Source organism: Lepisma saccharinum, chromosome 7 (genome assembly GCF_977018435.1).
Source record: "Lepisma saccharinum chromosome 7, izLepSacc3.1, whole genome shotgun sequence".
NCBI classification, from domain to species: domain Eukaryota; kingdom Metazoa; phylum Arthropoda; class Insecta; order Zygentoma; family Lepismatidae; genus Lepisma; species Lepisma saccharinum.
In genome coordinates, this window is record NC_139235.1 from 27,789,921 (window position 1) to 27,812,364 (window position 22,444).

The following is a 22,444-nucleotide window of genomic DNA, read 5'->3' on the forward strand; positions in this document are numbered from 1 at the left end:
GTTTCCCGATGCATGCCCCATCTTCCAAGATGATAACGCCCCTATTCACACTGCTAGGTGCGTCGATGCATGGTTTGATGAGCACAGTGATGAGGTAGAACATCTCATCTGGTGTCCACAGTCCCCCGATCTTAACATCATTAAGCCTTTGTGGGGTATTTTGGAGGCCAAAGTGCGTAATCGGTTTCCACCTCCAATGACACTTTCGGAACTTGAGACTGTTTTGTGCGAGGAGTGGCTACGTATTCCAGTTCACACTGTACAGGACCTTTATTTGTCTATCCCACGTAGGATACAAGCTGTCATTCAGGCAAGGGGGAAGGGCCCAACCCCCTACTAATACACGTTTTCTGCAATTGCATTGGTGTTCATATTATTTTGTCCATTACATGTACACCACAAGTTTTTCTGTGTAAGTTATTCACCTCCTTTCAGAGTAGACCTTGCACGATACAGTAGTCGGTCAGCATCTGAAAATACAGTTGAGTTTCGCGTGCATCAGATAATGTTCTGACTCATTTTGCTATAAAACCACACACATTAAAGCAGTAATAGTGCCCAGCAAGGGAACCTCAAAGTAGGCCTCACACAAAGTATTCCAAGTTTAGATGAGGATAAATAACCATAATTAAATATTTAATCCATCGCCAAAGATTTCAGTTCAAAATGATATTGTGGTTTTGCATTAACTATATATTTTCAAATAATGGCGTAGTTGTTAGGGAATTTCAATATGTAACTTATGCTAGCAAATGCATTTAAAATTCATGAAACAACAAGGAAGGAGTAACAATAAACCTCACAAATTATTTAAAAAATGCAAAAAAAGACACAAAATAGTGAAAAATAACCTAAAAGCCTAAAAGGTTGGAAAATCCAAGGAAACGTAAAAAAAAATGTTTTCTGGTTGTAACTGAAGAGAAACTTATTACAACTTGAACTTCAACGTTCAACACCCAGAAAAAAAGATGATTTTTCATCAACTTCCGAGCCATACTTATCACATTCGACTTGTTACAAATAATTTAATTATCATAATGTAAATTATGTATTCGGAGATTATATGTTTTGTTTCTGAGAATTTTGCAAGACCGAACGTAATACATTAATATTCCACTGTAATTGTCCGCTTCTTATAAACGAAAAGCTAAAAATATAGGTGAGATTAGATCTCATCCAGGTGTATTTTCAACGCTCTGCTAGGGCAAAAATTTAATGTATTTCTTCTATATTTTGTATTTGCAAACAGAAACTAAATTTATGTGGGCGCAGAAGTCTTATATTTGGTTGGAATTCTCACTTGCAGGAAATCGACCACTGACGATGCTTTCGGTGACATCTAACGGTGGTTGAACGAACTATTTGCACTGAACAGTTCTTACTTGTTTGCGATTTCTCGAGTTTACCAGTGCAAGGAGTAAATTAAAAGTACACTCATATTTTAAAACAAAACCACTATAAATACTACAATTAGAATAGTTGAACATTTAAATTTGCGGTAACACCTTTCCCAAGAAAATACAGAAAATATATTCCCTGGACATTGATAGCTGGGTGAAAGCTAGAGAATGGTATAGGCAGTGTGCGAATTGACGGGGGGATGCCGGGTATTTCCCCCCACAAAACCTTTTATCCCGGTAAAATAAAATTATTTTTATCCCTGCCAGCATAGGCGCCCACTCCATGGGACTTGTGGGGTGGGGGCTCGAGCCCGCCCCCCCAATGTTAACAATGTGGGGGCAGAGCCCAAAATAATTATGCTTAAGAGGATCTAATGTATTATTTTGCTTCTCTTTTAAAGTTTACTCTGAATTTTGCCACATGAACTTATAATCGATTATTTTGAGGACTGATTATTTCTTTCGCGAAGAAGGAGGTTAGAGAGAGATTAACACCCCTCGGGCAAAATGAACTGTCCTTACTATGCATTGTGTAAAGGGACAAAGGAAAACGCGGTGAAGTTTTTCGAGCAGTGTTTGTACAGCCTTTGAGTGAAAAGCCGCGTTTCCTCGCGCGTTGGCTGCAGAAGTTTATATGCAGCAGTTGGAGTAGAGATCTCTGGGTATGGAGAATTCGCAAATTTGACTGTGCTATCGGCAGCAAGTTGCAGTTAGTTATTCTTGGACTGTTTTTGTAGATGTCGTCTGCCTAGTGGACAGTTAACAGTGATCTGTGTTCCGGACATTTGAACGTTCGCGTGATTGACAAAAGAGTGCGCGGAATTTTATTTAAATACAGACTGTTTTTCTCGTGGCAACATTTATAGCGCGAGAAGTGAAAAGAAGATAGACGTCGAAGATCTTCGAGGGAAAGAAGAAGCGGCGGAAAGAAGACATCAAGGAGCTTCTGCCAATAGTGTTTCCCCCCCTAGTGTCGAGAGCTCTCGAGATGTGTACTTTTATATCGGAAGTGTTGATTACAGTCAAAGTGAAAGCGCAGCGCTGAGTAAATTTAGTAAGTAGGTCGACCATATTCTTTTAATTGAGGTTAAAGTGTTTATTTTCTGTTTATTAATCTATGTTACTAACCTAAGATTAATCTAAGGCAACTGGAGGTAATATTTGTATTAGTTTTAACTATGTAAAACAAAGTCCTCCAGCTTTCCAGGGCAAATTAAAAATTTATTAACCGCTAGTTTATTTTAGAAGTTTGTAATAAAAAAACAGTAAAGAATCCTTGGGTTTTCTTAAGCATTTTTAAAGTGTAAATTAGAAATGTAAAACCAAAAATATGTTCTAGCGTAAACGAAACTGCGACATTAAAAGTCCAAAAACAACTTTTATCGTCATATGATGCCGAAACCCGGGAGTTGCCTTAGATTGTCTTGGTGAAAGAAAAAAATAAAAGGGGTAACAGGCATTGTGTTGCGTCGTTGTCGGCAATGTTTATGTAAACATTTATGGTTGTGTTGTAACTGTGGTCAACGTGTGTCGGCAACATGGTTTGCACAAAAGGAAAGACTTCGTCTGAAAAGGACTTCGCACCCGAAGTGGGGTGGGAGGAAATATTGGATTGTTGTGGAAGATTGTTGAAAGTAGATGGAGCGATAGAATGTTTGGGTTGCAAACAATGGCTGCATAAAGACTGTATAGGAATGAGTGAGGAAGAGTATAAAGAACACGAAACTGACATTGGTAAAGACTTTTTATGTGAACGATGCAAGAATCGAGTTGAGAAAGAACCTGCCGTTGGAGTAAACATAACGGAAAAAGAACAGGGTGTTTCGAAGAAAGCGACGAATTTAGTTGTCAAGTTGACGTTGGTCGGGGAAAGGAAAATGATATCTTGAATTCAATTTTGTCATTTATGGAACAGAGTAGGCTAGCGCAGGAGAACTTATGCCTAAAATGGGAAGAAAATAAGGAACAAGATAAGCTGAAATGGGAAGAAAATAAGGAACAGGATAGATTGAAATGGGAGAGTTTATACGAGAAAATGGAACAAGATAGGTTAGAACGGAGACAGAAAGAGAAAAATGATAGGCTCGTGCAGGAAGACTTATACAGAAAATTGGAGCAGAAACAGGAACAGAATAAATTGGAACTCAAGGAAATAATAAATGCTTCCATGCAAAAAATAAATGACAAGATGGAGGAAAGACTAAGCGTTTTGGAGGTGCAAGTCACTAGGATAGAAAAAATGGAGGACGTTATGAAGGAAAATAAAGTATCATGTCAGACAGGAATGGAGAAGTTGAAATATGATTTAAATATCATTCAAGGGAACGTTGAAAGTTTGGGAGTTGGTGTGGTTCAGGAACGGAATGTTAATAGAAGCAAGTTCAAGGAAACTGATGTTGAAATACAGGTTATAAAAAAATAGGGTCGACGTATTAGAGCATGATTTTGTCAGATTCAAGGAAACTGAGGATTCTAGAAAGTGTTGTGACCCTAAGCCGTTTAAAGATTTTGTTCAGAATGAAGTAAAGACTGATGATGGAGAGGAAGTAAAGAGAGATGGTGTGACTATTCTTAGCAGGCAGGAAGTAGGGATTAAGTACAGTGGAGTGTCGAAGTTAACCAAGTTTACAGGAGAGACAGACGAAATGTTACCCACTGAATTTCTTCAGCATGTGGAAGACAGCTTGAATCTGATGGCCCTGAGCAAGCATCAGTACCTGAATGTGATACCTTTTGTGTTGGTAAAGACTGCTAAAATGTGGTATATAGAAAATAAGCAAAAGTTTACGAACTATGAAGTATTTAAGAAGGAATTTTAGGATGCTTTTGAGTCAGAAAATGTTAAGTCTGCCTCATTTAGCTCAAGTTCTAACACAGAAATTTGTGCCAGGTGAGGGAAGAAATGTAGAAGAGTTCTCTTAGGACAAGGCGAGGCAACTGAGGCTGCTCCAACCTGCCTTATTGGAAGAAAACTGTGTCAGCCTAATAGCAAACTTACTCCCTTTTAGGCTTCGAGAAATGTTGTTAACCGTTTAAAGTAAAACCTTATCTTCAGTTGCTGATCTGATAAGGAGTCATGAATTATTGTGGATGGAACAGAAGAATCGAGATTCTTTTAGAGGCCAGAAAAATGAGAAAAACGTTGGAGGAAGAGAGGAGCGACGATATAATGTTGGTAATGTCGGTGTTACTCCTATATTACCGAGAAAGGATAACTATAGACAGACATCGAGGGAAAGTTTCGAGAATCATGATGAAGGGAGGAACGATTCAAGATTCTATCGTCGGAATTTGCAGTTTGGGAGAGGAGGAAACCAAAATTTGAAGAGAAATGAAAGATCTGATGTGTCTCCGTGGGATGAGCGAAGAAGAAGCAACTATTTACCTCGTATTGAGAGAAAAATCTGGCAGAGTGAAAATTATGAAAGTTCTAGTCTGCCTCCTAGGAGGAATAGAAGCGAAGAGGATCCAAAAAACGAGTTACCGTTCCGCCACTAAAGAGTGAGCGGACCGAAAACCAAGATGTAAATATTAAAATGAATTTCAAAGATATTATTGAACCTGCAAGAAAGGATGAAGAACGAATAGAAGACGACCTTGAACAGGTAAACTCGGAGGAAAAATATTTGAGAAATTCTTCAAAATGTGAAATAAGCAGCGATATTTATCTGAAGACACAAAAGGATGAAATAATTAGTACTCTTGAACGAATAAGCAACAGAAGTCAGTATGCAGAGAAGAAAAATGGAAGTGCGATTGAGGCACAAGAATCAAAAGTAGGGTCGAAGGTGAACCGTAAAAATGTTTTTGATGCTGATAAAAAGCATACTGATGTTGAAATAAATGCAGACTTACAGAATTCTGTGGCTAGTCTCAAGAATTATGTGCTGTTAGGAGATTGTTTGTTAAAAAGATTAGCGTCATATTGTAGAAGGCAATTTCCTGAATTAAACTGGGAAGAATTGTGTGTTAGTGGAAGTAGAGTCTCTGAGATTGTTCATGCTTTCTTTAAGAAAAAGAAAGATGTTGCAAGTTGTAAATGGGAGAAAGTTCTAGTTCTTGTAGGGACCAATGATGGCATGAGATTCACTGAAAAGGAACATTTTGAGGAAATGTATTCCTACTTAGTGTCATATTTGAAAGAAAGAAGTAATGAAATTATTTTGTGTACTGTTCCACCTATTCCGGCTGTGGCTCATATTTCGGAATATGGACATTGGAAAAAAATGTTGTATTTTAATAGAGTAATCAAAAATCAAGAGTGTGATAAAGTGAAAGCTATTGATCTAGAAAAGATGTTATATATGGAGAATGGGGAGATAGATTTAAGAAAATATGAACGTTACCTACTAAAGAGAGAAGGCAGACGTGAAGACTTAGTTCACTGGAATGAAATGGCTATGAAAGAATTTTTGACTCTTTTAGAATTGCAACCTGTATATATTTGTGAAGTAGATGTAAGGGAGTATGAAAATCTGGAAGTTGAAAACTTGAAATGTAATAATGAAATTTTGAACAGCGTGGAAAGAGAAAATTAATTAAACATTCTATTTGCGTAGAAGTGAAAATGAATGGTAAAGCTGTAAACTGCTTACTGGATTCCGGCTCTCAGGTATCGCTAATTTCTGCTAATAAATGGAAAAATATTACTTCTGACGTGACTAGGACTTCTCTAGAAAAGATAGATAATATTATGTTAATAGATTATAGTGGAAAAAACAAAACCAGAGTGATGGGGAAAACAGTAATACCGACTGTTCTGGCAAATGCTAGTTTGCTCATGGCATTTATTGTTGTTAGAGATTTGAATGTGTCTGCCATTCTGGGTAGCGATTGTTTATTTACCGTTGAAGCTACTCTTAATTTTCAATAGAAAGAAATGTTATTTAAAACTAATAGTGGAAAAGTAGAAAAAAGAACTATGTCCGATTTGGTGACCGTAGCAGGTTTAGAAACTATCGACGTTAGAGACGCAAGTATCGAAGACCTGAAAGCTCGCATGGAAATGTCTACTGCTCTGACGGTGGCGCAAAAAGAAGAAATGTTGAATAGAACTGCTCTTCTGTTAGATGTATTTTCGGATCGGCCTGCGACTTGCAATAAATTCACTTATAATATTAAACTGATTGATAATGAACCAGTTGTTGGAAAGTATTACCCTGTTCCGTTTGCTTTGAGAGAGGAAGTTAAAAAACAAATAGGTCAGTGGCAAGAAGATGATATTGTTGAGTTGGGACATTCTGTTTACCTCAACCCTTTGTTAGTGGTACCCAAGCCACGTTCTGACGAGAAAAGTATTGTTGTGGATTTTCGTACTACTAACGCTAAAATCAGACTGGAGCATAATAGATTGAAAAGTTTAGAAGAAATATTGGCGAGCTTTCATGGCAAGAGGTATTTTACATCGCTTGATTTATGTGCAGGGTATTTTCAAATACCGTTAACAGAAGAAAGTAGAGACTGTACAGCCTTCATTTTTGATGGTAAAATGTATAACTGTTTAACTATGTAAAACAAAGCCCTCCAGCTTTCCAGGCCAAATTAAAAATTTATTAACCGCTAGTTTATTTTAGAAGTTTGTAATAAAAAAAACAGTAAAGAATCCTTGGGTTTTCTTAAGCAGTTTTAAAATGTAAATTAGAAATGTAAAACCAAAAATATGTTCTAGCGTAAACGAAACTGCGACATTAAAAGTCCAAAAACAACTTTTATCGTTATAAACTTAACTTTAAATACACATTTGAAATGTTCTAGACCATCAACTTTGGGGGGCTGAGACCGCTAAACCATCAACTTTGGAGGGGCTATGACCGGAGACAGCAAAACACATGACATATTACTATATTCTAAGTATATAATTATGAGTATTGTAAATATTTTTACTAAAAAGAGTTTGAAAGGACGATGTGCATGAACTAGGGGAGTGGATGGGACGTTCGGGCTACAAATCACTCTCACATGACATTCAGATCGAGGTCATTGATATATTAGGGAGACCTGTTTTGCGCTCCGTGGTAGCAGATATTAAAAGTCGGGAATATTTTGCTATTATATTTGACGAAACTTGTGACATATACATCCGTGAACAATTGACATTCTGCATTCGAACTCTGAATGAAGATGTTGATATTTTTGAGGAATTCATGGGCTTTTATACGAGATTCCGAACACTGAGGCCAAAACTCTTTTTGACGTTGTAAAATACATTATGGTGCGTCTGGACTTGACCATACAGAATCTGAGGAGACAGTGTTACGATGGTGCCTCTTGTATGAGGGGAAGATTTAAAGGGCTGCAAAAGTTAGTTACAGATCTGCAGCCACAGGCTATTTATGTACACTGTGCAGCTCATAGTTTGAACTTGGCAGTTGAGGACAGCTTGCGTCACCTGCCCTGCATCAGAGACATAACGAATTTAGCCAACGACTTGTTAAAGACTGTTAGGGAATCCTCTAAAGGAATGCAAATACTTAGGAATATTATTGATGTGAACGAGAAGACTGGCCATACTGGACTGCGACCACTTTGCCCTCGTCGGTGTACGTTGAGAGCCTCCAGTATGCAACAGATCTTAAACAACAGATCAATTTTTATGAGAAATTTCTGAAGAAGATTCTACTGACGCAGCATCAAAATGTGCTGCATACCTAGAGACAATGCTTCACTGCAAGACATTTTTCTTTCTCTTCCTCTACTGCAATGTGATGGGTCCAATAGAACAGGTAAACAGTGTGATTCAGTCTCCACACATTGCTGCTACAGAAGTGGAATTAAAACTAAAATACTTGACTGACATCTTTCAAGAAAAGCGAATGGGTTTTGAGCAGTTCTGGCAGAAATGCACAGAGGGCAAACCCAGCCTCGTTGATGAGTCAGAATTGCCCCGACAACGTCACGTCCCTAACAGACTTGTAAATCCTGATGCTGACAAACCTCACAAATTCTACACTCCAGAAGAGTATTGTAAATCAATATACACTGGCGTGTGTGACACAGTAAAATCATGTGTTAAACAAAGACATGAATCTACAGGACTACAAAAAGTAACAGCCGTAGAGAAAGAATGCATCTCAGCTGTGAACAGTTGCACAACAAACTTTGAGCAAACGCGAGAATTCTTGTGCCAAGATTTGAATGCCGATAGGCTCTCCTTACACCTGTCCATGCTTGGTGATATCGCCAAACAGAAGAAAGTGGTTCTAACTACCATGCGTGACATAAGGAAGTTTCTTGTGGAAGGCAGCACCCTGCAGAAGCTTCTGCCTTAAGTTACCAAATTCATGATACATCTCCGCACTGTGCCAGTGACGACAGTTAAAGCCGAAAGGTCATTCAGTGCTCTTCGCCGACTGAAGACATATTTGAGATGTACAATGGGGCAGAAGAGACTAAGCAGCTTAGCGTATTCCACATACATAAAACTGTGCTTGATAATTTGGACCTGAGACCTCTCGTTAATGAGTTCATAAGGAATAACCCAGTGCGTAGAGCAACTTTTGCTTTATTTTGAAATCATGTTCATATGTTTTGTTGAGTATGTCACTTTATATCTTAGTGTACATGCTAGGTATGTTTTTTCATTATTGTAAAATTAAATTAAAAAAGTAAAATATTGTAGCAAGAACAAAAAAGTAAAACTACTTCCTGCGATTTGTGTTAGCATTTTTGTAAATAATTAAAAAAAAACTGTTAAATATTGTAAATATTTGTTATTTTTATGGGTACATCAACACTAAGGTTATTTGCACCCGTCACATGTCCTTTCTTTACAGGTCTGTTGCGGACATTAACACATACCCATGCCCTAGCCGGGACTCGAACCCGAGACCACCGAATCAAAGCGAGTTGAGTTGACCACCCAACACGCTCGGCTACTGAGGCCGGCATCGAACAGTTAGGTTGGCCTCTTAATGTAAATACACACTTTTCAATAAAAATATTAATTGGTATCTAAAAGACAAATGAGCAGACACAAAAAACATAGACTTTGAAATATTTTCTAAACGTTTTTCATGTTACATTTCATTTGCATGAGGAATACAATAGCTGCTTTTAAACTGCTATACGAAGACGTAATTTTTATTTTTAAAAAAGAGAGGGAGTAAGTCATTCATTTACGTATTTCAGTGATCAGAGCCCCCCCCCCCCACCCAATAATTTTGATAAGTCGGCTCCCCTGCCTGCCAGGGATGTTTTTATCCCCTCAAACAAAATGCAATTTAAAGCATACAGTATACCATGTGTTAACTATGGAAGAATCAAAACTGCAAAATCATTCTTGTCCAGCACATCGCGCTACGATCTCAATTGTTCAAATGGCAGAAAAGCAAAGTAAAATAAAGCAAATCAATTCGTGTACATTAATGGTCCAGTAACCAAGATTTCCCTGCCGAAAAGTATGCAGCCCTGTTGATCAAAGGAGGACCATTCTGGAACGGACCAACCTCAACGAATATGTATTAAAGTCTTCACAAGACACTTGTATAGGTAGATTAAATGGACACTAAGTTTGAATCTGGCAATGGAAATTTGGATACCTTTTCGGTATTATTAGTTCGACAGCTATTTTCGTGTACTAGTTTGGATTTTCTTAGAATCTAAATACACTGGTTCTAAATTACGTCTAAATGTTATAATAATATTTCATGGCCTAGGTTAGAACCAATGTTCTGAAGTACTTAGGACTGAAAGGCAATAGTACAGTTTACTGACTGGTAACATATAAACAAATTTACAGACCCATCAAACCGACTTCCCAAAATGAAATCACAACTGAGTGGACCAACGTCACCTACATGGTTGGAGGTGGGGGGCACTTGCTTCCACCCCTGAGATATCTAGATAAAGTTCAAATCGAATGGTGTAATTGTAACGATATTTTATTAAAAAGAATATTGTTTTCTGCAATTTATAGACTGTTATTAACAGCAATTGACTGCCATGTCCAACACAATAATGAGAGAACGTCTTCACAAGGGACAGAATCATCTTCATTGCCGTAACTATGAGGGTGCAGAGGCTGTCGGGATGGGATTGGGAAAGAAAGTGTAGTTTTGACATTCGGGACTGAAAAAAAAAATCCATTTCCCAATCGGGTCGAAAAAAATTCGGGTCGGGAAATTTTCAATTTTTCCAGATACGTTGAAAATCTCGAATGGTACACACTATTTCCTCTTCAAGTGATTGCTTTTCAACTCCTGGCATAAAAACTGTTAATTTTTTTTAAAGAAATCAGTCACGTATAGTCTAGTGCAGAAAATATCAAGAATTATCCTAGTTTAAATAAGATCCTTTGGAATTTCTCGTTAGTTCGGGATTACGAAAAGTCGGGATCTTACCTTGATAATTCACACCCCATCACTTTGAATTATTACTTTTCTTACAGTACCCTTCGGCACGTAAAAACATGGATGAGAGGTACCATGAAGAACAGAAGATTAAGTTCTCTCTGTTTGATATCTGTGCATTTTGAATAAGTGCAAAAAGACAGAGAACTATCAACAAAGTGATAGATGTTTATGGAGAAGAAGCAAGGCGAAACCAGTTTCTATATAAATAGGAAGACTGGAGTCTGAACTTACATGAAACGTGAAAGTATTTTTAATTCTATCTAAATTTTATGATTTGTAAAGTAATAATAATAATAATAATAATAATAATAATAATAAAATTATAATAACAGTAACAACAACAACAATAATACCAGTTTTTATGACTGAAGGGCATTAAATGAAATCTTACTATGCCCCCCCAGAGGTAAAATGGTACAGGCGGCCTTAGAGTAGGCGTATCCCCCCCCAAAAGAAAACAAAAGTTTTATTCGCACAGTGGGTATAGGGGAACATTTTGTATGTACTGGCACATCGCGCTATGACGCTAGGGATTCTTTGATTTCCGGCCTGGGCATTTATCAATTTCTTCATGTCATCACCCATCCCCATCTTCGCAAAGTAGCCAAAAGAGGCACAAGAAGTCAAGTAAATAAAGCATATCAATCAAACAAACAAAATCGTGTGCAGTAACCAGATGAAAAATTGTGAAATATATATATTTTTTAATTTACTCTTCTGCGCACTCTCAAGTGAATACAGCTTGGCACTCTGTCGCCTCTTCCCCCTCAATTAGAGGCACGACTTCAGGCTCCACATTGGCACTGAATTCTCTTTCAGGAGATTCTGGATTCGATACCCGCTGGAGGCACATAATGTTTCGGATACCACTTTAAACTTTAGGTCCAGTCCAGATTAGCTTTACTGTGCATAAAATGGACTTGTGACACCAAATCAATCAATCAATCTTTCATGGAGATTGACAGTATTCTGCGTTCAAAAAATGCACTTGCACGAGTATCCATACTACCACCCACCATCTCCACGCAACCACCAAAACTCACACGTAAAAAGAACAGACGCCAGTTACGGGGTCGAATACCTGCCTGAGCACAGGTGTTCTTTGTGAATGCCACTTCACCACTTACTTCATATTAACCCTCATCTCCTATTTCACGATTAGCCAAAAGAGGCCAAAAAAGCTGAGTAAAATAAATCAATTGACTCAATCAAAAATTGGGATGTGCTGTTTCATTACCTTTTCATTATAGTGCAGGAGGCCTTAGAAAGAGCGTTTTACTGTCTAACAGCAGACGTCGCTCACACACTACTGCCGATACTCTCGTGTCGTCTGCTCCTCAGCCGAACAAACAGGCCGAGGTAGCAAGAGGCAGAGGTCACTCACCCTTCCAGAAGGGTACAGCGAGCTAGCTGTGGCAACTGGGCTCGCTCATTCGCGGACCTGATTGTCGTATATTTTTATAATATACTGTATATCTTGTGTTTCTTCCATGATGTGTGTATGTGTGTGACGTAACTGATTTTTTTATTTAAAAAGATGTGCAAACCCTATTACCCAGTGGCGGCGAATAAGGGTAGGCGTGAGGGACAGTTGCTCCCCTACCACTTTTTGCTACTCTTGCCCCAGCACTATGCTAAACCTTACCTGCAAAGGGAAAGTAAACTGCCTTAGCCCCAGTTTTGCCACATTACCCACCCCCTCCCCAGTTTCGAAACTCAATCGCCGCCACTGCTATTACCACATGCCCAGCCTAGCCTTCAGGTGGATACATTAAGAGCGATATATTACACTGGTAAACACACTTTTTATTGCCAACGAAATGAGAGTTATTTTAGGGTATCTTTACCATTGTGATTTCGAATATGATATCAGTTTCTCTGGATTGGCTCTAGTTTTTCAGCAATGGCTGTCCTTTAAAAAACATAAAAAGCATGAAATCTCATTGTTAATCACTCTTAATGATGAGAAAAACGTCGTTTCTGAGATTTTCTTGTGTGCAGGGTGTCGAAAGAATCACGTTGAAGATCTCAGCAATAATCTGCCACACTAGCGACGATGGGGAACCAAAACGGGGAGGCGGGAGGAGACAGGTGCAAGGACAGTTTAGTCTCCCTTAGTAGACATGGCTTATCATTAAGTGACCATAGTGCGGAGGCAAAAAGTAAGTGGGAAATGTCCATCACACCCGTCCTAATCGCCACCACTGATCTGCTATCTCGTATCTGTCCCATCTACTTTGAAATATTTCCTCCATCATCTCCTTTATATCTGAGTGGGACCCCTCCCCTTGTTTTTCATTAAAATCACCAAGATTATCTGGAAAATTGTCAAAGTGAATTTGGAGGAAATTTTATCTTTATGCTCAAATTAATACCAAAATATTTGAAGTTTGTGAGCAATTTTTGTACCAGTTCTTCATAGCTTTCTTGTTTGTGATTGCCGAAAAAGTTCTTGACAACTGACTCATAACTGAATTATGTAGAAGCTTCAATATCATGCTTAACATTAGAGACTTGAATCATTAGTGAGTTTACGGGTTTGAGGCCCATTAAACATCGCTATTTTTAGTTTCTCAATACTCAGTCCATGAAAGAATCTATAGATGTAATGAAACACTCGCCACCTTTATCCAAGACTTAACGAACTACTTTAATATACAAGACATTCTTCCTTTACAAAGTCAGCGGTGGTTTTCTTTGTTTCTGCACAGCATATTCACCACAAATGCAGCACAATCTATCAGGATCATTTATCCGGCCTGCTCTTGAAGAACTCATGTTTCATTCCCCTCAACAATAGCTATAAAACTCAAAAATAAAACAAATAAAAAAAACGAACTTTTAATAAATATATTCTGTGCAATGGATGGACTAGAGAAATATTTTTATATTCTAATATAAAAGCCATGCCCTATTTCATATCAACACCTACAGCTCTTATTGAGATAAACTTAAAATCGAAGGATATCAAGTATCTCAAGAACTAGAGCCAACTTGTCAGAACTGTTGTTCGTCTTAGTTAAGCACAACCAAAATACCATAAATTCGTTCAAAAATTTTTGTCAACTAAAGCAAAATATTTTTTGTAGACCTCTGTTATCTTAGAAATTGTTACAACAAAGTATGGCATCGCAGTAATCTACTTTGGAATATTCTTTTAGAAATCAACATTATTTTAGGCAACAAAACTAAATTGGTTATTGCCTATTTCTGCACTCAAAGACTACGAATCTCATAGGAACAGAGTAGGGATATATGTATAAAACCCATAACCAACTTAGGTAAAACTGATGGAGATTTAGAAATGTCTATGTTGTGAGGGGTCTACACTGCAGAATTTATATTTTTTCAAATTTGCCTGTGATCGCAATCGCCCTTCTCGATGTCGTAGTGGTGACACTCTCCGTTTGTAACAAAGGTTTCCCAACTGTAGGTCAATTCCCAATTAGCCCAACTGACTTTAAAATAAATCTTTGACAAGGTTTCGACCGTTCGTCACTGAAGAGTTTATGGAGATCAGAATTCACATCGCAGTACACAAAGATCAGCTCATCCTTGCTGTTGAGCTCGTGAACCATGTAAATGTGTTCCTCATCATAACCCATGTGCCTTTCAAAGAGATAAGGAAGGACTGGGTACAAAAATCTCCCTAAATGGGACAAGAATCTGTAGTTATGCACACTGTATACTAAGTGCAATGTAAATCTTTCTTTCAATGACGATAGCAATTCTTTTACCATTATCATGTGAAAATTGATGGACCGTTTGTGCATAAACTCTTTGTATAATATATACCGTGCGTTCATTTCGATCTGCAGCCGAGAGATCGGGAGAAGCGTGGCGGGCGGCGCTGACGGAGATGCCGACATTTGCGGCCTGTAATGCCCGCTTATTTTTATAGACATATGCAGACATTTATATAAATATTGCAAAACGATCACTAACCTGTGTTATAACACGCAAAAGTTCTTCTGTAATTCATCCAAGTTCTGCTCTTATATACACAAAAAAATACGCTTTAGAAACGATGTTAAGAGCCACAGATAATAAAACATTTTAATCATAGTTTTGACCAGTAACGTCCTGCTTAAGTTTATATCCTTGAAAGAGTTTTGTGCCGATGGGGATCGTTTGGAGGTTTTGAATGTGCAACACTGTATCAAGATTACGCTGTAGAAGAAACCATTAAAAGTCAATAGTGTTCGTGAGCTTCCTTGCAATCCGAAATCTCCGAGCTCGAGTAGTTTTTTGTTCCTTCGCGACTAGATGAAGACAGAGTAGTAAATATAGTGGCGAGCAATGTAAACCAAGAGCGTGTTAATTTCGTACTGTGCGCAAGAGTGTTATTCTTGGTTACTTGCAGTTACTTGTTTGTGTTATTGTAGTGTGTATGTGTGACGTGTCAGTGAGACGATTGGAATGCCAGCCGCAAGATTCACGTTAGAACAAAGATTTTTTTATGTATGACACGTACCTACGTGAAAACAAACTCGTGTCGAGACGTGTGTAGGTAATTTGTACAGAAATTCCCATGCGTTTCAACTCCACACAGAGATACGGTTAGACATCTTGTCCTTAAATTACGAGAAACTGTATCGTTAAATTTTAAAACACCTAAGCAAAAACGACGGATTCTAACCGAAGCAAAACTCGATGATATTGGTGCAGCGTTAGAATGTTCTCCAAACAAACCTCTACGCCGTGTTTCACAAGAGGTGGGCGTGTCAAAATCATCGGCACATACAGTCACTAAGCTACTAAAATTAAAACCATACTCTTATAACACAGGTTAGTGCTCGTTTCGCAATATTTATATAAATGTCTGCGTATGTCCATGAAAATAATCGGGCATTTCATGCCGCAAATGTCGGCATCTCCGTCAGTGCCGCCCGCCACGCTTCTCCCGATCTCTCGGCTGCAGATCGAAATGGACGCACGGTATTATACTCATAAAGAATGATGGGGTGATCCACGTAGTACACCCAATTGTCAAACTCACTTCCACGTCGTACACCCTGGACTGCCTTCGGAAAACTAACAAGGCTCTGGCGTCTGGACCTAAGAATAGTATAATCTTCGTAGGACTCTGTGTGTTGTCCTTGTTTGTGCTGAGTGCCCCTTTACAGCTTCAGCTTTTAATTGAATTCAGAATATTTTAATCTCCAACATTACAGTTACGTGTTTAATTATATTTTAGATAAGGTAAGAAGCTGGACCTCGTATCATGCACGGGTTTAAAATAGCCTAAGTGCTGACGCACCCAAAAATAAATTCAATCAATCAATCATAAAGAATGATGAATGACTTTCGTTTTTTTTCATATTCTTTACTATACTAGAGCCGCTGTGGTTCCGAACCTTCCTCTTTCACCTTGGCTGATGCGTCACTGAGGGGTGTAAGCAACGTCATTGGTCACTTCAAGGGTGGCTTTTCTTCTCGTCACAGCAGGCGTTCGAAACAGCCAATCTGACAAACATGTTTTTTAAATCTTCGCGCGCTCTTACCCTGTTGGAGGTCGGAAATAACGATCGCCTTACTTTAATAGAAACCCAGTTTTTAACATCTTATTTTCTGAAATGTAGATGGCAGAAGCAGGCCGAGATGAACAAAGTAACAGTATGTAAAGCCTCATCACATTGCAAGCACCTATTATTTTCACTAAAGTGATAGTAGACTTGCTGTTTCCGCTCGAAATGCCCAGTATCTTTATATCTTCTAGCTGAAAGCTTAGTGAAGAATTTCTTCTGTTCCCTGCATACCTTTGCACATCTTAAAGCTCTTCCATTGGACCATCGATGAATTCCATACCCGTCATTAGTATCTGCTATTCAGTTGAGGGCATTCGCTTTAATACAATATTTTCTGATGTGTAAACAATCCTTTTTAATGAGCTGCTGTTTACAGAACCGTCTCCGCATACAGTTCTGGCTGATTTCAGATATTTTGGATGGTTCATTGTTTTACCAATTGAAAATATTTTCTTGAACGACTGCATGTGTTCTGCAGATCATCAAAAAAACAATTTCGAAACAGCTTCTATTTTGTAGACATGATTTTTGCTTTAGTCTCCAAGGCGGAATACGGATTGTTCAAAAATGATGCTGCACTTATATACCTATAGATACGATGCACTATTTCCAAGCCTTATAATATCCATTCCCTGGTGGTATATGAAGATATACTCTCTCTGATTTCTTGAGACATTGAGCTGAATAGGCCCCGAATCGTCCTTTTCCACACGATTTTTTGTTACTGGTGAATTTTCACCCTCAGATCTTATTCATATCCTTTTGCGGCATTCAGATATATAGCAAACTGTTTGAAAATATGAAATGTTATCCCAGGCAGTTAATCATGATGAAAATATCCATGACTCTGTTGTAAAACAATGAGCGATTTGAATGTTTCCTTTTATTGTTGATGTCCATCATGGCCATTTCATGCCTACTGTTGACTTCCACTACAGGCTCAAGAGTTCCATCCCCTAAATGCAGGTTTGGTGCACTTCTATATACAAGGTTATTCAAGAAGATTGTCCGAGTATCAATATTTTTTTTTTCTGGGCAGGGCATGAAAGATACGGCATATGTAACTGCACCAATTGATTGAGACACTCTCAAAGATTTATTTCGTAAAAGGCAATATTCTGTAGTCATTTTTAATAACACTGTATTTTCATGTAAAAGATGTTGCAATATAACATGATGCATAAAAAATCTCGCTTGCAATCACATGCACTCGAATAAACCCTCTGCTGCCATCTAACGGTACGGTCAAGAATTACTTGCACCTCAGAAGCCTGTTTACATTAGGGATCGTCTGAAATAGCTCGAGTCCCCGTATCTACCACCTCCTTTAATTTGGGACGTAAATGTTCCAAATCGGGGGGCGTCGCCACCAGGTGGGTTATGGTGGGCTCTAGCCCCCTAAAATAGTTTCATCCTACCATCTTGAACACCTAAAGAGCCCAATGAGAAATGCCGAGAATAATTTGTAGTGTAGCAAGAATCGCTTACGTCGTCGCCTTGCAATCATGTGGTCCCGGATGCGATTTAAACTCTAGCTCCAGTCCTGATTTGCCTTTTGTGGGTGAAGTGGACTTAGAAAGAAACTCAGAGGACCACACACATAAACCTGACTAATGATTTGGTGTGGGTTTTGTTATTCAGCGTCGCTTTCCTGTCACTTTTGGCTAATCGCGAGGATGAGGATGAGTGATGATACACAACGAACACCTATGCCTTGGCCGGAATCGTAGAACGGAGGGCTAACCATTTGACACGGAGATCGGCAAAGAGGACTAACGGATTCCCTTTTAAACTATACGTTCAGTCCCGATTAGTCTATCTGTGCATAAAGTGGGCAATCTTTCTCTTTGACAAAAAGCACTAAAAGCGAGAGAGAGGAACATGCAGATAGAGAGAGAGGAGGAGAAATGAATAGACGTCCAATGAGAAGAAAGACACAAAGGAACAGAGGAACAATAGAGGTAAGCAGTTGAAGAAATGTAGAGACAAAAGAGAGATAAGGAAAGAAATATAATACAAGGAGCCATAACAACAGAAATTGTTTCGTCCACCCTTTAGCCAAACCCGACAACAATACTTGCTCCAAATTTAAATTGTATTTCATTGGGTAATACATGTTTCTTTTCATGCTGCCAAGATCAAATTAATTTCACTGTAAAATGATGGTCACTTTTTTTTACAGTGCACTGAACTGGATGGTGTAACTAAGCCTGCCGTTAAAATTTTATAATCTGCTTGTTAATTTGCAAAAGCGGGATGCAATCAGGACAAAAGTGATATCATCTTATAATTGCAGTGGCTCGACTGTAAAAAATTTAACGACGGTATAAACACAGGACAATAAATACCACATTTTCCCTAACTTAAATAATTATACACTTCATTCGGATCCCCTCCCGCGATGATAATGAAATACAAGTTTAACAACAGCTCTAAAATATATTTTATTTATAGATTTTTTGTCATGTTTGGTGTAGAAGGTGAATGCATCGTTTTAAAGTTTTTCTTGTTTACTGTGAAAAAGGTATAGAATGAACCAACGGTGAACCAACAATAATTTATTATCTGTCTGTGTTTCCGGCGGTGCATGGGTCTAATTCACACTATTTTGTCAAAGTAGTTCCGTTAATTAAAGATTAACATTTTTTCAATTTCCCTTTGTGTTTGTAGCCAATTTTCTGCACCGTATTTGAAGATTTATTTTGTAAGTTTTTTATTGAAATTTATCATGTCTTAAGTCCAGTCATAGTCCCCTTGGCACTTCTGCTTCAGTTTTGACAGAATTAGCAATTTCTCCATTTATTCAGTTAAATTAGAATTCACTTTTATTACAATAACGAAGTTCACCTGTGACCATGTTTGATAATTGTTATAACTCCTGCAATATAATACAATGTCAAATGCCCTATAAGCATGGCAGTAGTGCGAGAGCTGAAAGTATGAAAACAAACCAAACCAAGGCAGGAAGAAAGAAGCCACGAATAGCAAAACTTGACGGCAGGGCCACAAATGCTGCTGTAATTACAACAAAGAGCAAAACCGGCATGATTACTCCTCTCCTGTCAGGGAAGAAGCGTTATTTGGAATCCTGTGAAGAAGGTTTGAACAGTCCAAGCCATAGTGGAAAGACTAATGTATTTCCACCATGAATTCAGGCAACCTGTGGTCGGGCATTGTCGTGCTGGGATATAGCGGCAGTAGTGCATGACTTCTGCTTCTAAAACTGCCCTGATGCTGTACAGAGGACCCTAGATAAGTACCAGCCATGATCTTGAGTTATACCCAGTGGCACTCTGCATCATCACACCTGCCGTGGCGGTAAGGTCCATTCTCTAAGATGCGTGTTCGACCATCACTGTAGTCTAAGATAAAGCAGGATTCGTCTGAAAACACGAAATTTTGTCCACGAACACGACATTGTGTGTGCTCAGGAGTCCATTGTTGCCTCAAGCGTCGACGGATGAGGGTCACGTAACTCAGCTCCAAAGGAATTCGTGCAGCATTGTGAATCAGACCCCGTCCAATCGTGGAAGCAGATTGTCACACCTGTTGCAGTGCGGAGCGTGGTTCTGATCACATCACCCCCACTTCCCCTAAATGTGCCTTCATGGCAAGGTGCGATAAGCACGGGAAACTTTACCTTTCTTACCAGTATGTGGCGTGATACCCTGGCTAACTGTCCGAATACCATGTTTAACTATTTGAGGGTTCACTTCAATACACCTTGTTCAGATATTCAGATTGAAGAAGAGTATTTATGCTGCAAGTGACAGTGTTTACCTCAGTATCCACCAGCTCTGAAATCCTACAGAAATCACATTGAAATACTGAGCAAGTACAAACAGATTCCTTCGAGCTAGAATGTATAAGTACTTGATAAGCGAGAGCAGCAACACTGTTTACTAACGATAATTGTCGTGCATCGGCTATTAGTATCACTACCGCGCCTAGAATAACGTAGTGTGGAAAACGGCATGCTTCTGCGCTCTCTGGATGGTTCCACTCGAAAATGATCCGCTAGAGGCGCTGGTGTTGACCCCGGTGCTTGGTGTTCGACTGCTTATAATGGAAGTAAATGGAGTTTTCGCTGCAACGTCTGATTCTTTTACATGAAGCATTTCTATGAATGTGATAATTCCTATGATATTAACGAACATTCTAGACAGTCGACCACGTCCTGTTATCGTCATACTTTCGTTAATAATACGGGAGAAAAAATACGCGTGGAATGAGCGTCATACTTTCGTTAATAATACGGGAGAATAAATACGCGTGGAATGCTCTTGGCAACTAAATTTTTGTGTATGAATTAGGTTCGTTATTATTATCATCATCATTTCTTTTAAAGATATTCACACTGAAGCATTTGTATTTTTGATAATTACGGTCTCTTTTCTTCCGCTTTAAGCTAATCGCGGCGATGATGATAATGATGATTGCATGAAACGACAAAGGGAACCCCACAAAACTTTCTTAGTGCCATCGACATGATTGTAAGGCAACTTTCAAACCAATGGGACAAGCGACACGGGATGTTCACACTGTCACACTAATGACACACACTTCCAGACTGTAAAATAGCATTCATTGCACATGAGGGTTCAAACAGCAAACGACACGTTCATATGGCGTATTCGCGTGCTACTTGTTACTTCGGTCGGAAAGCTCCTTAAAGGAAGGGTGCTGAGACCGAAGCGACGCGCTACAGGGGGAGTTCCCAACTAAGTGACAAGCGACATGGTGCCTTCAGTCTATTAGCAAGCGTTGCTTGTGAACAACAGATAGGCGACACGATAAACCGCACATTACAACTACAGATCTAGGGGACACGATAAGCAACACGTGTCGCTTTGTCGCTTCTGCGTCGCTCAAACTGGGCCATTTCCTCAATAGCTTGCAACATGTTGCCGTGGTTTGTTGTTCGCACATATGCGATGCAATGAGTGTCTTGCTTTAGTGATATTGCGCACCAAAGCGACAAGCGGCACGCGACACTTATCGCTTGAGGATTTCACCAACCGAACGCTGGCCTGTGCTTCCCGTCATGCCGCTACGATGTGAAATGTTGCTCTTGATTGGCTCGTTTCCAAGCAACATGTGTCGCTTCGGTGTGAAAGTTGCCTTGGATCGAATGACCCGTGTCGCTTTGGTGTGAAATCCTCGTATCGTTTGTCGCGTGTCGCTTTGGTCTAAAATCTCCTTGAGGAAACTGTGCAGTCAGAGCTTGTGTCCCTACGGTTCGAAAGGCTGAATTGATTACGGACTGCTCGCTTCCAAGCGACACTTGTGGTTTGTCGCCTCGGTATGAAATATCTCTCAGGATACTATTTATATTCTAATAACATACATAGAAAAATAAAACTGTAGTACACAATCCAACCCCTGACGTCCGGAATCATTTTGCGATGTTTCTTCTTGTGTTACGCATGCTATTTATTTATTAATTTTATTTTACTTTTCTTTCCAAATTAATGTCATTTCGTGACTACAAATCACTCCATAAATATAACTGTTTCCATCAATTCACGTACCGCCTTTCAAGACAAACAAATCTACATAATATATTCCAAAAACTAACAAAGCCGCATTACTTTCATAAGAAAATTAGCACCGACATTGATCGCACTGCCATCTATGTTTCTCATCCGTCTGGGGAACCAGTTTCTTGGGTCGTTTTCCACACTACGTTATTCAAGACGCTGTAGTATCACGCTCCAAATTGTCCTAAATATTTTACTTTCTCACCTACTTCATTCAGAACTCACCATGCACATGTTACCTGAATGACTTTATGTATCTGACACACACAGTTAATAGGTCGAACGAATGGAATGAATGACGTAGAATTAGGTGCAAAAGCATAAGAGTTTCTACTACACAAAGAACCAAAAAGGAAACTGAGGAGAGCAAAGAAGCATCCTTCATAGCAATGGCCCAAAACCTTACAAGTCATCCCAATGTATAATTCACGCAAATATGCTCCCTCTCCTTAGAAACCATAAATAGTAGCATAAGTGGAGCAAAAAGTGGTGCAGAAGTCAGGGAAACGCCGTGAAGTAATTATTTAGCGCACCGAATTTGTAGTAAAATCACAGGTTGGCCATAGTCTCGATGACCACCACTCAAAAAAGAAATTTGTTGTCGAAACGTTGTGTGAAATAAGTAT